This window comes from Mizuhopecten yessoensis, unplaced genomic scaffold (genome assembly GCF_002113885.1).
Source record: "Mizuhopecten yessoensis strain PY_sf001 unplaced genomic scaffold, ASM211388v2 scaffold10089, whole genome shotgun sequence".
Classification (NCBI taxonomy): Eukaryota; Metazoa; Mollusca; class Bivalvia; order Pectinida; family Pectinidae; genus Mizuhopecten; species Mizuhopecten yessoensis.
In genome coordinates, this window is record NW_018408373.1 from 87,426 (window position 1) to 100,189 (window position 12,764).

Here is a 12,764-nt window from a genome sequence, read left to right on the forward strand (position 1 = left end):
TTGCATTCTTTTGCCAAAAGGAAATGAAAAAAAAATATTTAAAGTGAATTTAAAGGCAGGGGCCTTAGATTGCACCTACCGATAACTAAAAACTGAGATTTTTATTAACTTCGTGACCATCAAGAGCCTTCGGGGAACACAACAAAAAACACGAATGAGCGCGTGTAGTCTTCGGTTAACAGTACAGCTCGTAATTTCGAAAGTATCATCGACAAAATTATTATTGGAAATATCAAAATTGAAAAAGAAATGAAGTGATGATTATTTGAGTGTCATGATAATGGGCACGCTGATGGATTTTCGACTCGTATCATCGTCCATCAATACAATGCGCTAATGTAATGATAGCGCATCCCTCCACACACATATTCAATTCCAAAGGATTGATATTCAATCAATGTCATTCCGTCACATGAAGAATTCAATATTTCCATCCCACACAAAACGATTTAAAAATAAAATTGATAATTCTCATTTTGTCAATTGTAGAGAACGGAATTTATTATGCTTACGTAATTTTGTCTCTTAAAGGAACAATAAGATAAAGAGTTTTAAACGTCAGTCCCTGTCGATTAGCGTGGCTTGAACAATATTTGGAGTACCACTGATTTCCGTGTGGGCCGCCATGTATGAGGGCCCATCACGCGCAGTACGCCATATGTCTATGTTAAAGGGTGAATCTCGTGTCAAGCATTGTAATACTTTCCCGGGGGAAATTATATATACACAATATGCATACAACGTATACAAGGAAATATGAATAAAAGTGGTAGACAAAGACGAAGAAATCCCGGATGAAATGTAAATGTGTGAATTATCATCAGCAGAACACAACATGGCCGATACGTTGTGTCTTTTCCCTACACTCAGAGCGTTAGTTATATAATTTTGTAAGATTCCTGTAGGACAGAAGGAAACGAACTATATTTCTATTTATTATACCACATCAAAATTAATTACTTTCTGGAAATGGCAATTATTCATTATCTACGGCGACTGTTAGACGCAATATGCACTCGATGAACCTGGCCTACCATCGATCACCTGAACAGGCCGGAAGGTGGCGCAACGTTAGGAAGATGGATCTTAACTGCAACTATAGGAATCTCATTAGTCTTCGTCATTCTACACCCGACCCCTTCTATCAAATTGTATATCGACAGAGTACATCAAAGAGGAATTGGTCACGGTAACCCAAATAAGGAGGTCTAACAATACACCATACTGCTGTAGAATTTATGTCTCATAAGTAATCACAGACTAACCTAAATATTATTTTTTCTACAACCACTAAGTTTGTATGAAGCAAATGACCACTTATGATGAAGCCACGCAATGGCTACCTAAGACTCGAGACGGTAGAACAACACATCCAGTCGCTACGGAAAAATGAGGATTAACTCACCGTTAACTCACCGTTGTCGACGTCATACCATTAGTCTACGACTACTATTGTCAATCTACTGGTGTAACTGGTGCATTATCCCGGTCTGTACCTCCCGATAAAACTACTAAACAACAGACGAGAAGCGAGACTTAACTACTTAATGCTAGCTTTCTCCAATCTTACATTTCCAATTTTATGATACAGGGCACTAAGGTAACGAGAGCTTTACTAAATCTGTGTTCTTTATTCTGTGTTCTAGTAATTGACCAAGAATATAAGCAACAAGTCCTGTGTCTATTTACTGAGGAAAATAACAAAATAAATGCTTCAATAGCTATGGGTATAAATAGAATTTTTAATGACTTGACTGGGTAAATGCTTTTAGCATTGGTATATAACATTCTTACATTCAAAAATAATATATATAATATATAAGAATAAGCATAAGTGATAAAATGTTCCATCTCTTCAACACTCGCCTATCGTCACTGTCTTGCAATTTTCCCATTATTTTCATATAAATCAAAGAAATGATCTTATTTTCAAACTGGTAACTTGCTTGCTGCACACACAAAAAAATACGAAACAAAATAAAATGAAAACTAAACCTAAACAGGTCAGCGAACTTTCAAATTGTAAAGTCGCAGAGTGAAAAAAAGCCCAAATAAAAACAGATCTTCAATCTTTCAAACTGCAAGGTCGCTGACTGAGAGATGAAAATGCATACAAAAATAAAAAGATAAAAATAAAATCAATATGGTTTTTTAAAATATGCAGTCTTACAAGTTGCTAACTGGCTGACTGCACACACACACAAATAAATAAATAAATAAATAAATAAATATGAAGATAAATAAACCGGGATCTGCATACTTTCAAACACCATCGCTTACTGCACACAAATACCCAAAACATAAGTAAAAAAAACACAATTATACAATAATAAAATAAAACAAATATAAAAATAAAATGTTTAAAAGCCATTTTGCACACTTTAGATATAGCTTTGTAAATAATAACATGTTTGGCTTTCTGCTCTAACAAACAAAATTTCAGTATGTGGTTAATAACTTTGTATTTCTAGTGAATAATTAACAACGATAATCCCATTTATTGAAAAGAATTTAAGATGCTTTGTAAGATTTCTTCCCATTTTTCCATGGATACAATCTGATGTGTGTCTCTAAGCTGAGTGATTAGCATGAACCTACATCTATATTCCCGAATGCCTAGTATAGAATGTTCGTGTATACTGCATCTAAACCTACATGAAATATAATGATAAAGATATACTTTTTCATGTTTGTATCTTTCTGCAGCTTTTAACAAATTACATTTTGTGATTGTGAGAGTACGCATGTCTCATAATGCCTGATCGTGAATGTCAGAGAGTGAGGCTTACAGCATTGTCCTCACATTTGATACCTTCAAACGCAGTTTCTGATACCATTGGGAAGCATCGCAGATGCATAACCTTACAATTAATGGCTTATAAATACATATATTACCGTTGACCGTCCTGATCGCAATACATATACCGAATCGATACATCACACGCAAATTATTACAACTTCTTGAACTTAAATTATGAATAATTGAATATTCGTAGTAAATTAAATAGACTTTTCAGCTTTCATACCCAATTTGCCAAATATGTACCCATCCAAGACATGAGAAACCATTGTCTCAAACATCTTCCTTTTGAAAACACAATTATGGCATACTGCTTTAAATTCCAATAGCATAGTTTAGTGTGTCTATATTATATTGCATTATCGGGAGTCGGTAACCACAAAGATTGATAAAGAGGAGGTGTCGCGGGTATACATACTAACAGTAGTTTACAACTTATGGCAATCTTGATTATTCTTCCAGGCATTTGCAGTGTTTTAACCAAAAAGGAAACAACTTTATAATTGCCATTTAGATGAGTTAGATGTGTGATAAGCACACTTATCAACGTTTGCATATTAATCATAGGGCATTGTTATTTAAACTTTTTTTTATTGTTTACTGATCATCTTTTACAGTAATCTCATATGCATATTGATATAATTAGTAACACATTGTATCTAAACAACAATAATTAGTGTATTTCAGAGAGCTATCGTGATTTACATAAACAGACTAAACACTACTTTTTTTTACCTTACAGCTTTTTGATGGCATTACGCCTTGAAATAAACCGGTCTGTGAGACTTAATCAACGGCATCTCCCTATATAGTTCTGTTGAAGGCAAGCTGGCGACAAGCGAATGCTTGAAAAAAATAACCTTCAGAAGTTGTCATTGAAGAGCCAGAGGCGCACGTTGTTTCATAACATCGAGCTTAATACGATTCGAGATGTTCTAAAATTCAATAGAGGTATAGACTGCCGTAATGTCACTGACACTGGGAGAGTTACGACTTGTATTCCTACACCATTTCAGTTGAGCAGAATACCCCAAGGTCGGGATCATGTCTTCTACAAACCCACCACCTATGTACTGTCGACATTTGAGTGTAAAACCCAGTGTGGCCTGGCTTTAGGCGACTGTCTATGCTATCATGGGTTGATTTTTTGGTGTATAAAAGTCAAGGCTTGTAACGATCTTTGATCTGACTATCTTGTAAGGCTGCAATTTGGCTATATCATTCTTTAATAACATTTCGACATTTGCCGTGTAATGCAGCTGCAGTCTGTGATAGAAAGTTGACGATAGATAATGTTAAAACCATCAAAACGGCTTATGGATTGTTTTTCATTCGGTTTTCTTGTTTCTTTTACAATTATGCACAAGGCACTGTTAACTATGTTCATTAGAAAAAGACAATCGTGTTGACATTTTACTTCTAAAACTACTTCAAGCTTGGGCAGATTTTTAGACATTGAAAACGATAGAGTTACTATTTTCGAAGGTCAAGAAATTTCATCCACGAAACAATTAATGACTTATTCTTCGAGAAGGGAAAGTAGAATCAGGGAACATGGAATGCTAGATGAAAATGTAATGAACGCAATTTTTAAACACATTTTCGAGATAATTCCTTATATTAAATTTATCTATATATATTTGGTACTGAAATTAACGCCATTGTGTTGACTATTTAATTAGCATTAATAGGCTATTTTTTGTTAGCATGTTCATTTAAATCTATGAAGTTCAATCATTTGTTTTGGAGGGGGTAAAATATTGATCACTACATGGACGGGCGATGTGTCCTTCAAGGTCTATGTTGACCTACTCTGTCCTGTGTTAATAAGGAAATTCATTTTCATTACAACTTTATGCAAAGTATAACAAAATGAATAAATTTAATATTGTTATGGCACCAATATCCGAAATACTTTAATTTGGTCCATCTGGATTAAAATCATCACGATATCAAAAACAAAGCAAACAGTAAAAAAAATAGCTGGGAGGCTTATACTATGCGATAATAGTCAAATCTGTACCAAACTCATAACATACTTCTTAATGAACAGGTTTCTGGAATACCGCTATTGATTGGTCCGATAAGCTATGTTGTGATTGGAGTACATAAGTAAACAGGAAATAAGACATGCACCTACCATGGTTTATATAATATTTTTAAGCCCCATTTACATTTTTTTGGGATTGAAAGTCAATGCAGTAACTTTCAGTACAAATAACTATAGATGGTGAAGCCACAACAGAGAAGTTCAAGTTAATACGGCGTCATAAAAACGGTCAGTTCGACTGAAGGTCATAGGAGTGTATTGATGAACGGAAGTAGGAAGTACATCCCTTGTTGAAATCCAATGTAGGGAGACAGTATCACAATTTCCGCATATTCTAATGTTTAATATTAAACTGATGAATATTGTATGTTTATTATTGACCGAACAATGTTTTCTCTCAATATTAAAGTATTTCAAAGCAATGCAGGCATACATTCAGGTTTTTGTTTTATCAATGAGTTACATGTATCAATTTTTCTGTACTTCAGGAAATCGGCTACCTATTTCACTACTGTGAAGTTTTTCAAGGAAGATAACTCTTACCTGCAATTACTATGTGCATATGGTTTTATTATAAAATGTCAATTTTTCATCGTTTATAGATAATTTATTTGACATAATTTCAATATTTATTAAATTGATTTACATTAATGCAATACTTATCTATGGTAGTATCATTTTTATTGACATTATTTTGCAAAAAATTGTGTCTTTCAATTTTTTTAAAAGTCATTCCTTTTTACATAAATTTCCATTTAAATTCCTTAAAATTATGACAACCTATATTTTTGTTGTTGCAGAAAATGTTCTTTCCTTCAAAGCAATATGACTACAAAATTTGAAGAAATTCTACTGAGAAATGGCGACACAATCCTATTACCTTAACTATAAATACATAAAAATCTTTTATTTCTGATTTGACATAAAATGTATCAGTTATATCAACAAAGCGTGTAAGACAAATGATGTTAGAGGTTTCAGAAATACGGATTGATCTGCCATAATTTGTGTCCTGTGTTTCACGTCATTAAAGTCAGTGAATTAAGACAGTCGTAATGGTGAAGTGCTGCACAAATCATAATATTCTCATAAATATTAGCAAATATTTATATTTTGCTGTGGTAACGTCCGGGATAGATCAAAGGTCTTCTTTAAAAGCCATGTGGTGGCTCGTGTTAACCACTGGAACAGGAATAACATTATTAATAAATGCAATGAATGACAATATTACGATGTTACCGTTGTCATTTTCTATTTAACGCTGTGAAACAGGGTTACTAATATTAGATACTGGTGATTACATAAATATAAAACAGATTTCACTCCCGTGTTAAATCATTATAGGTTAAATGTATTCAGCATCGAGATGAATGTTTGGATGAAAGCGATGACTTAATTTCACTATGGATTCGGTCATGGTTAAAGCTGTAACTTTAAGGAGTAGAGAGTTACGAGCATGCATTTCTTATGAGGGCTATTGTATTTCAGAACATGTATTAGATCTGCTCGGTCGTATTGAATCCAGTCATAGCGAGTACAACCTTCAATCAATATAGCATGATAATGTAATCTCTTCAAAAGCTATTCATGTACGCGACATAGAAATTCAATCAATCAGAAGAAAATTGAATGTTCCACGTGCCTGTTACCACATGGAAATGAGACTTAGATTTACTACCCTTTTTGTGGGATATTTCGATGAAAAGTTTTGTCTCCGTTAGTGAACAATTGATTATGGTAAACAGGACATTCGAAATCAAAGTCAGGTATTCACATCGTCGAAATGCCGTCGGTGCAAGATTCTCAAAGAATGAAGAGATTGTAAATCAATCACGATAATGGATGTAACAAATATATTCATAAAAGCTTCCAAATTGTATTCCGCACCAATATAGCGGGACGACATACTTGTACAACCACACTAAGCATGTCAACTGCCTTTATACGGGGATGTGCTCACATCCGGTATTGCTAATTGTTTGTTGTCTCGTTCTTTCACAGCTTGTTGTGTTATCGACATACCATTGCGTGGCTTCATTGCCGAGTCGCTCATGTCGTTGAATGAGTAACAAAACATGCGTGTTGCCTGTTTATCACTTTTCTGTGTTGCAGGTATTGTACTGAACAATACGCCACATTGATTGCACGTCAGCCGATGTTTGCTTTGAAGCCATTGTAACGAAGATAACTAATTAATCTGACAAAAGTATCGCTATACTTTTCACTGTAGACAGTTCCTTAGCATTAAAGACAATGCAATCGTAATCTTTCAGAATAAAGAATATCATCGAGCACGAAAAAACACGTCTAGACCTCCGATGCCACAACGTGTTTAAACTGTGTGTTCTTGTTAATACCTCCGTTGAGATTCTTACGTACGTAGAATCTCTTAACAGTTCCGTGCTGGCCAGACACAACACAACGTCCTGCATTGGTGACAGATATAATATTATTCTATGTCAAATGATAAGACTTATACAAATTAAGCATTAACTTTAAGTATTTTGCTTTTATATTCATTTCCTTACCATAACAATTTTTTCAATGATATTCTATTTCAAGCTGTGCTGTTATTCAAGAGAAGCTGGGTTTTTTTCGAAACTATTTGTCATCTACATTTTAATATAATAACATGGTAAACAAGGAGGACAAAGAGCAAATGATATAAGATAAAATAAACACATATACAAAACATACTATGTCGTCAATAGACATTGAAAATATATACCACACCGCCGACACACAAGGACAAACTCTACACTAGGACAAAAACATTCCATGTTATAAGTGCATGAAGACAATAAATACCGTATTTTATTTAAGCTTTTGGACGTATCAACATTACTGTATTTCCTGTCCCAACGTGAAAAGGTATGTGCTGAAACCTTGTGCTTTTTAATGCGATCCCGTTTTAACAAATATATGCTTAGTCGTCAATATAGGATCTAGAGTTATGACCATTTACAAACATATAGGAATGACACTTTGCAGAATTTAACGATGCATGTAATTGTTTCTGGCACGCATGTTATATCTTCTTAGCTAAATGATTATTAAACATCAGAACATGTTATATCATAAAGTTTAATGCATCATCAATTACACTTAAATGGGATATATCGTAGGACGAGTATCTGTAAAAATAGTGAGTACATGTTCTTTTGACAAAAACCCAAACATATTCGATAAAAAGCAATCTTACAGCTAAAATTCACAACTTCTGTCTATTTATGATTTTATTTTTTGTTTGGATTGTCTGGGATAATGCTACATAAATGAAAAGAGTAAGGACATTATCAAAATTGGGAAAACAGTATGACAGGCGTATAAAAATGGCCGCAACAATTAAAATGCAAATGTTTAAACAATGGGAGAAGTTATAATTAGTTAAGTAATAATAATATGGTGGTTGCGTAAGCGGTAGTTAATATCTAATAAATTATCCTTATTCTGAGTACTTCTTTTATGACATGTCTTACCAGATTATCGTGACTATAAGCCGGCAGCAATTTGCATCTGATAGCAATTCCCAGTGCTCTTTTATTACAATTAATGTATACCTTACATATCATAACAACTACTATTGCCAAGTGTGAGCTCTGTATATGCCCTAAAGGTTATTGGATATGCCATTCAATTGAACATTGAGTAGTGTAGAAGGGGGTATACCATTACTTCGGATGCTGAGTAATATGTGATAGGAACTATCCTGCAATGTTGAGTTAGCTGTGATAGGCCCTTGCTCTGAACATCAAGTTTTAATGTCAATGTACCCAAATTGATACCGTTACCAAATTGATACCTCATTTTGTAAAAAGTGTTATAAAATCCTCGTTAATAAAACCTGCGACATTTCACGTTTACGACGTCTCAATGTCAACATTTACCGTTGATTCAACATTGTTTTCCTGTATGCAGCAGCTTATTATTTCTGTAAGAAGAATTCGAAATGCGCCTAGTCTCTCCCAGAAGCAAGCACCCCGAACATTACGGCCGTGCGACAGCTATTATTCTCACCCTTTTAAGCATTTTTAGACCTTATCAAACAATTTTTTGTCATATTTTATGCTAAAAAAAACAAAAAACAATCAACATAATTGAGAAAACGTGTTTGAGTTATTCTGTCAGTTCAATTTGTGCGTGTACCAGCGACTCGATTGCTGTTTGTCGTCGCCATCTTGTTTACATCGCTCTGCGCATGTCAAAGATATCTAACAGCTGTCAGTCAGAAAATCCGGATTTGCTCTGTTAGAGTTTTGGGTCCTATTTCCCAATGCCATTAAATTCCGTCTTTCACATTACAGATTATTTTTTTACAAACAAAAATTTGAACAAAAATAATAAACACTAGATTAAAGCTCATTTTGGAAACTGAACATGCCACCAAATGCTAAAAAATAAACGTAAATGTGGAAAGTATTTGTGATTTTTCTGACACCCTTCACACATGACAGCTTATAATCACCTTGCTTATCTTTATATGGTCTATGGTTATAGATTGTTTATTTGTAGTACTACATTTGGTCAGTATTACAGAGGAGATATCAAATAGTATTACAATAGGAAACTTAAGAACTGACCATTTTAGATTTTACTTTCAGAAAAGGTTTTGAAGTAATTAATTGCCAATCATGAACACTGGTTTTGCTCTTTTTTTAACTTGAAAAGTCAGTGTTATGGTTACAATGTATTTGTAAGTATTGAAGTCTTCATATTTAGGAAACAATTAAAAATGTGATATGATGTTTATAACTTTATATGCAATTATTGATATATTCTGAATATATTTCTGAATGCCTCATGACCCTGGAACCAGTTCATTTAAACTATTTCACAAAGATGAATTATTATGCATATTAATGTTATACAAATCCTGAAGCTGTATGCATCTTAAATCAGGTATAACACTTAAATTCAGAAATTTATTCAACTGATATAGTCAAATACAAGATATACAGCAAAATTTTAACTGGAATCTGCAGTGAGTTATGCTAAAAAGGGCATACCCGTTAAAAAAGTTGCCAAGAATCACTGATTGAACCATATACAAATGTAACAGTAAAATGTCATGCAAGAAATCTGTTCAATGGCCAAGCTGTCAGGGTGTTGACAGCTGGGGAAGAGGTCTATCTATGCAACTACATCAAGTATTGTCAAGAGAGATCTTTGTCACTGAAAAGAAAGATTTTCTTGTTGTAAGTTCTTTTGTTTTTCCAAATACTCTCATGTTTACAGTACACAAACATATATTCTCGCATACATTTATAGATGGTGACTTGCTATGGTGTCACAGTTGTGATATTTAATTGAGTAGATGCTTTAAAAAAGGAGTTGGGTCATTAGGGCATAGCTGTCGAAAAAACATTTACTCTCAATATATAAGTAGACCGAGAGAGATATGTAATTCATATATATATATATATATATATATATATATGATTCTATTGAAAGAAGCCTGTAGTGGATTTGTCTGTTTGCCTGTTTGGTTGTATGGAATGTAAGGTCATCTCAACGATTTAAGTCATATGAAGACAAGTGCGGAGGAGGTCAACGCGAAAAAAAAAAGTGTAGGAAAGTGAAAAAAATAATATATCCAAAGTGTTGTAACAGGGGCAGTAGGTTAATAGTGGATACAGTAATCCTGAAACTACAGTGGAATTTCCTACAAAAATGCAGTTAGCTATTACAAATATATTGACACTCATGACGCAAAAAAAGGACATATTTCAATGTGAACTTGTTGCATATATTATTCCCTCCTACAACATTGATCATTTTCGATTTTGTGTAATATACAAGGATGCGAGAAAATATCGAAGTCATCTAGGAAATATCAACACTTTTTCTACGATAAAAAGTGCCAATCTTCTTTTAAACAATAAATGGCCTAACGTTCTTTTGGGTTCAGTACCATTTCCTAAAAATCAGAATAACAAATAAAAGTCAAATAAATCAATAATGCATTCTTTGAAGATGGTACAAGAAATAAAATCTTACATTTCAACAAATTATTGGCAAAAACCAACTGAACTTTCCGTGGTCGTAAAGAAGTGGTAACGATAGCCATAGGGTATGTCGCCACTTATTGTGACAACTTCGCAAGTCTTGGTGACGTACGCCTCCTCCCCGTCTATATGCGGGTCTATCTGTCACAATTATACTTATAAAGTTCGGGAACGACATTCGGCGCCGATTGGTAAGCTTAAGTCCAGTTCCATACTCGATGTGGCTAAAGAGAGCAGACGAGCAAAAACAAGACACATTTCCATACTTGCCAACGAAACATCAAATGTGAATTTGAACCACCATATAATAAATTGAAACTAAATGAACACATTGATTACCCTCAATCGAAAAATGTCCACACGGAATATAAATTTAAGAATGCGTTAACTTCTTAACTATATAATTTAAAGTAAGATATCATATCAAAATTTAACACGATGTCTATACTGAATCATCAAAAGTCTATTAAGAATACCTGTTAATATATGCATTAACTTCTTAGCATAATGTGAACTAAGTACCGAGTATAGTGTTATAACACACATGATGGGACAAAACAGCATAAGAAACATTAGAAGCTAACTATGCATAAACATAATGTCCAGACGTGCATGTGAAATATATGGATGCGTACAAATACTGTGGCTTCTTTCTTCGGCTGAGTGCAAAGAGCAGAGGAAATAACACTTCGGAATACAGGAAATGAGGCTAATTACATCGTACTGCTGAACAAACAGCAGGCGCGGCGTTGTGGGCAATGATTTGTAACAATTTAACACGCAACTCTGTCCTCTTGTCTTGATTAAGTCTCTGTTATCATTTCTCACCCGATAATAATACCTCCCTCTAGGCTACGTGGATCTCGAATCAAAATGGATGGATGCACTTTGCCGCAGTGCTGTCATGCCGAAACTTTTACGAACAAGCCTCAACTTTGTAACCTTTTGAAGCTTTCGTGAGACCAAAACCCGTAAAATGCCAAAGCCCGGTAGACGACCAATAACTTATCGCCTGTCGACGCTTAACGAGTAGTGTTAACGGCTTACTGCGCTATGTGACATGCCATTAGGACAATGTGTAGTTGCATGATCACTTGAAATTTTCAAATTTAATGGATGTTTCCATCCAATGCGTGTTAGGCGGTCTCACCAAATCAGCCGTCCGAGAATATTTATCACACTACAAAAAAATGAAGCATAACACTTATATTGCGTTTGATTGATAACATGCAGGGTATAAAAACATCAAAATTCAATTGAAATACGGTTAAACGAATTATTACAATAATGTACGAGTTTCGTATTGCATATGATCGATATCCATTGAAACGCTAACCTTCGGATATTTTCTTTATTGATCTCCTAATTATGTAGGGCTCGGTTTATACATTTCATTTCAAATATATTTTATTGATTAAACAAAAGGATTGAGCAACAGGCTTTGCCTATATAAGCTCTCTCCATGGCTTCCAGCATACTTTTGATGTTTGAATACATTGAATACAATATTTACATACATACATTTTATTTCCACTCATCTCATGACACATGGATACATTTATTGCTAGGTAATATACATTTAATTAGGCTGGCTTAATATTTTCATGTTTCTACAGAAAAAAAAAAAAAAAAAAATCCTTGGAGAAAAAAAATATATTATTTAATATAGTTGTAAAATTTGTGTCAAGAAGAATTAAATATACCGTTATGAATATACACAGTATTCAAATCGAATTAAATATATGGATTACGTCTTGACCTTGAGCAACTTAAATTTGCTACGGCAACATGAAATAAAGCAAAACTGATACATACATGTATGCTGATAAAGAAATGTACCAGGACTTATTTGAAGTAGACATGTCTTGAGATGAGTTGGAAAATCAAATAGAAAATTAACAAAAAAAAA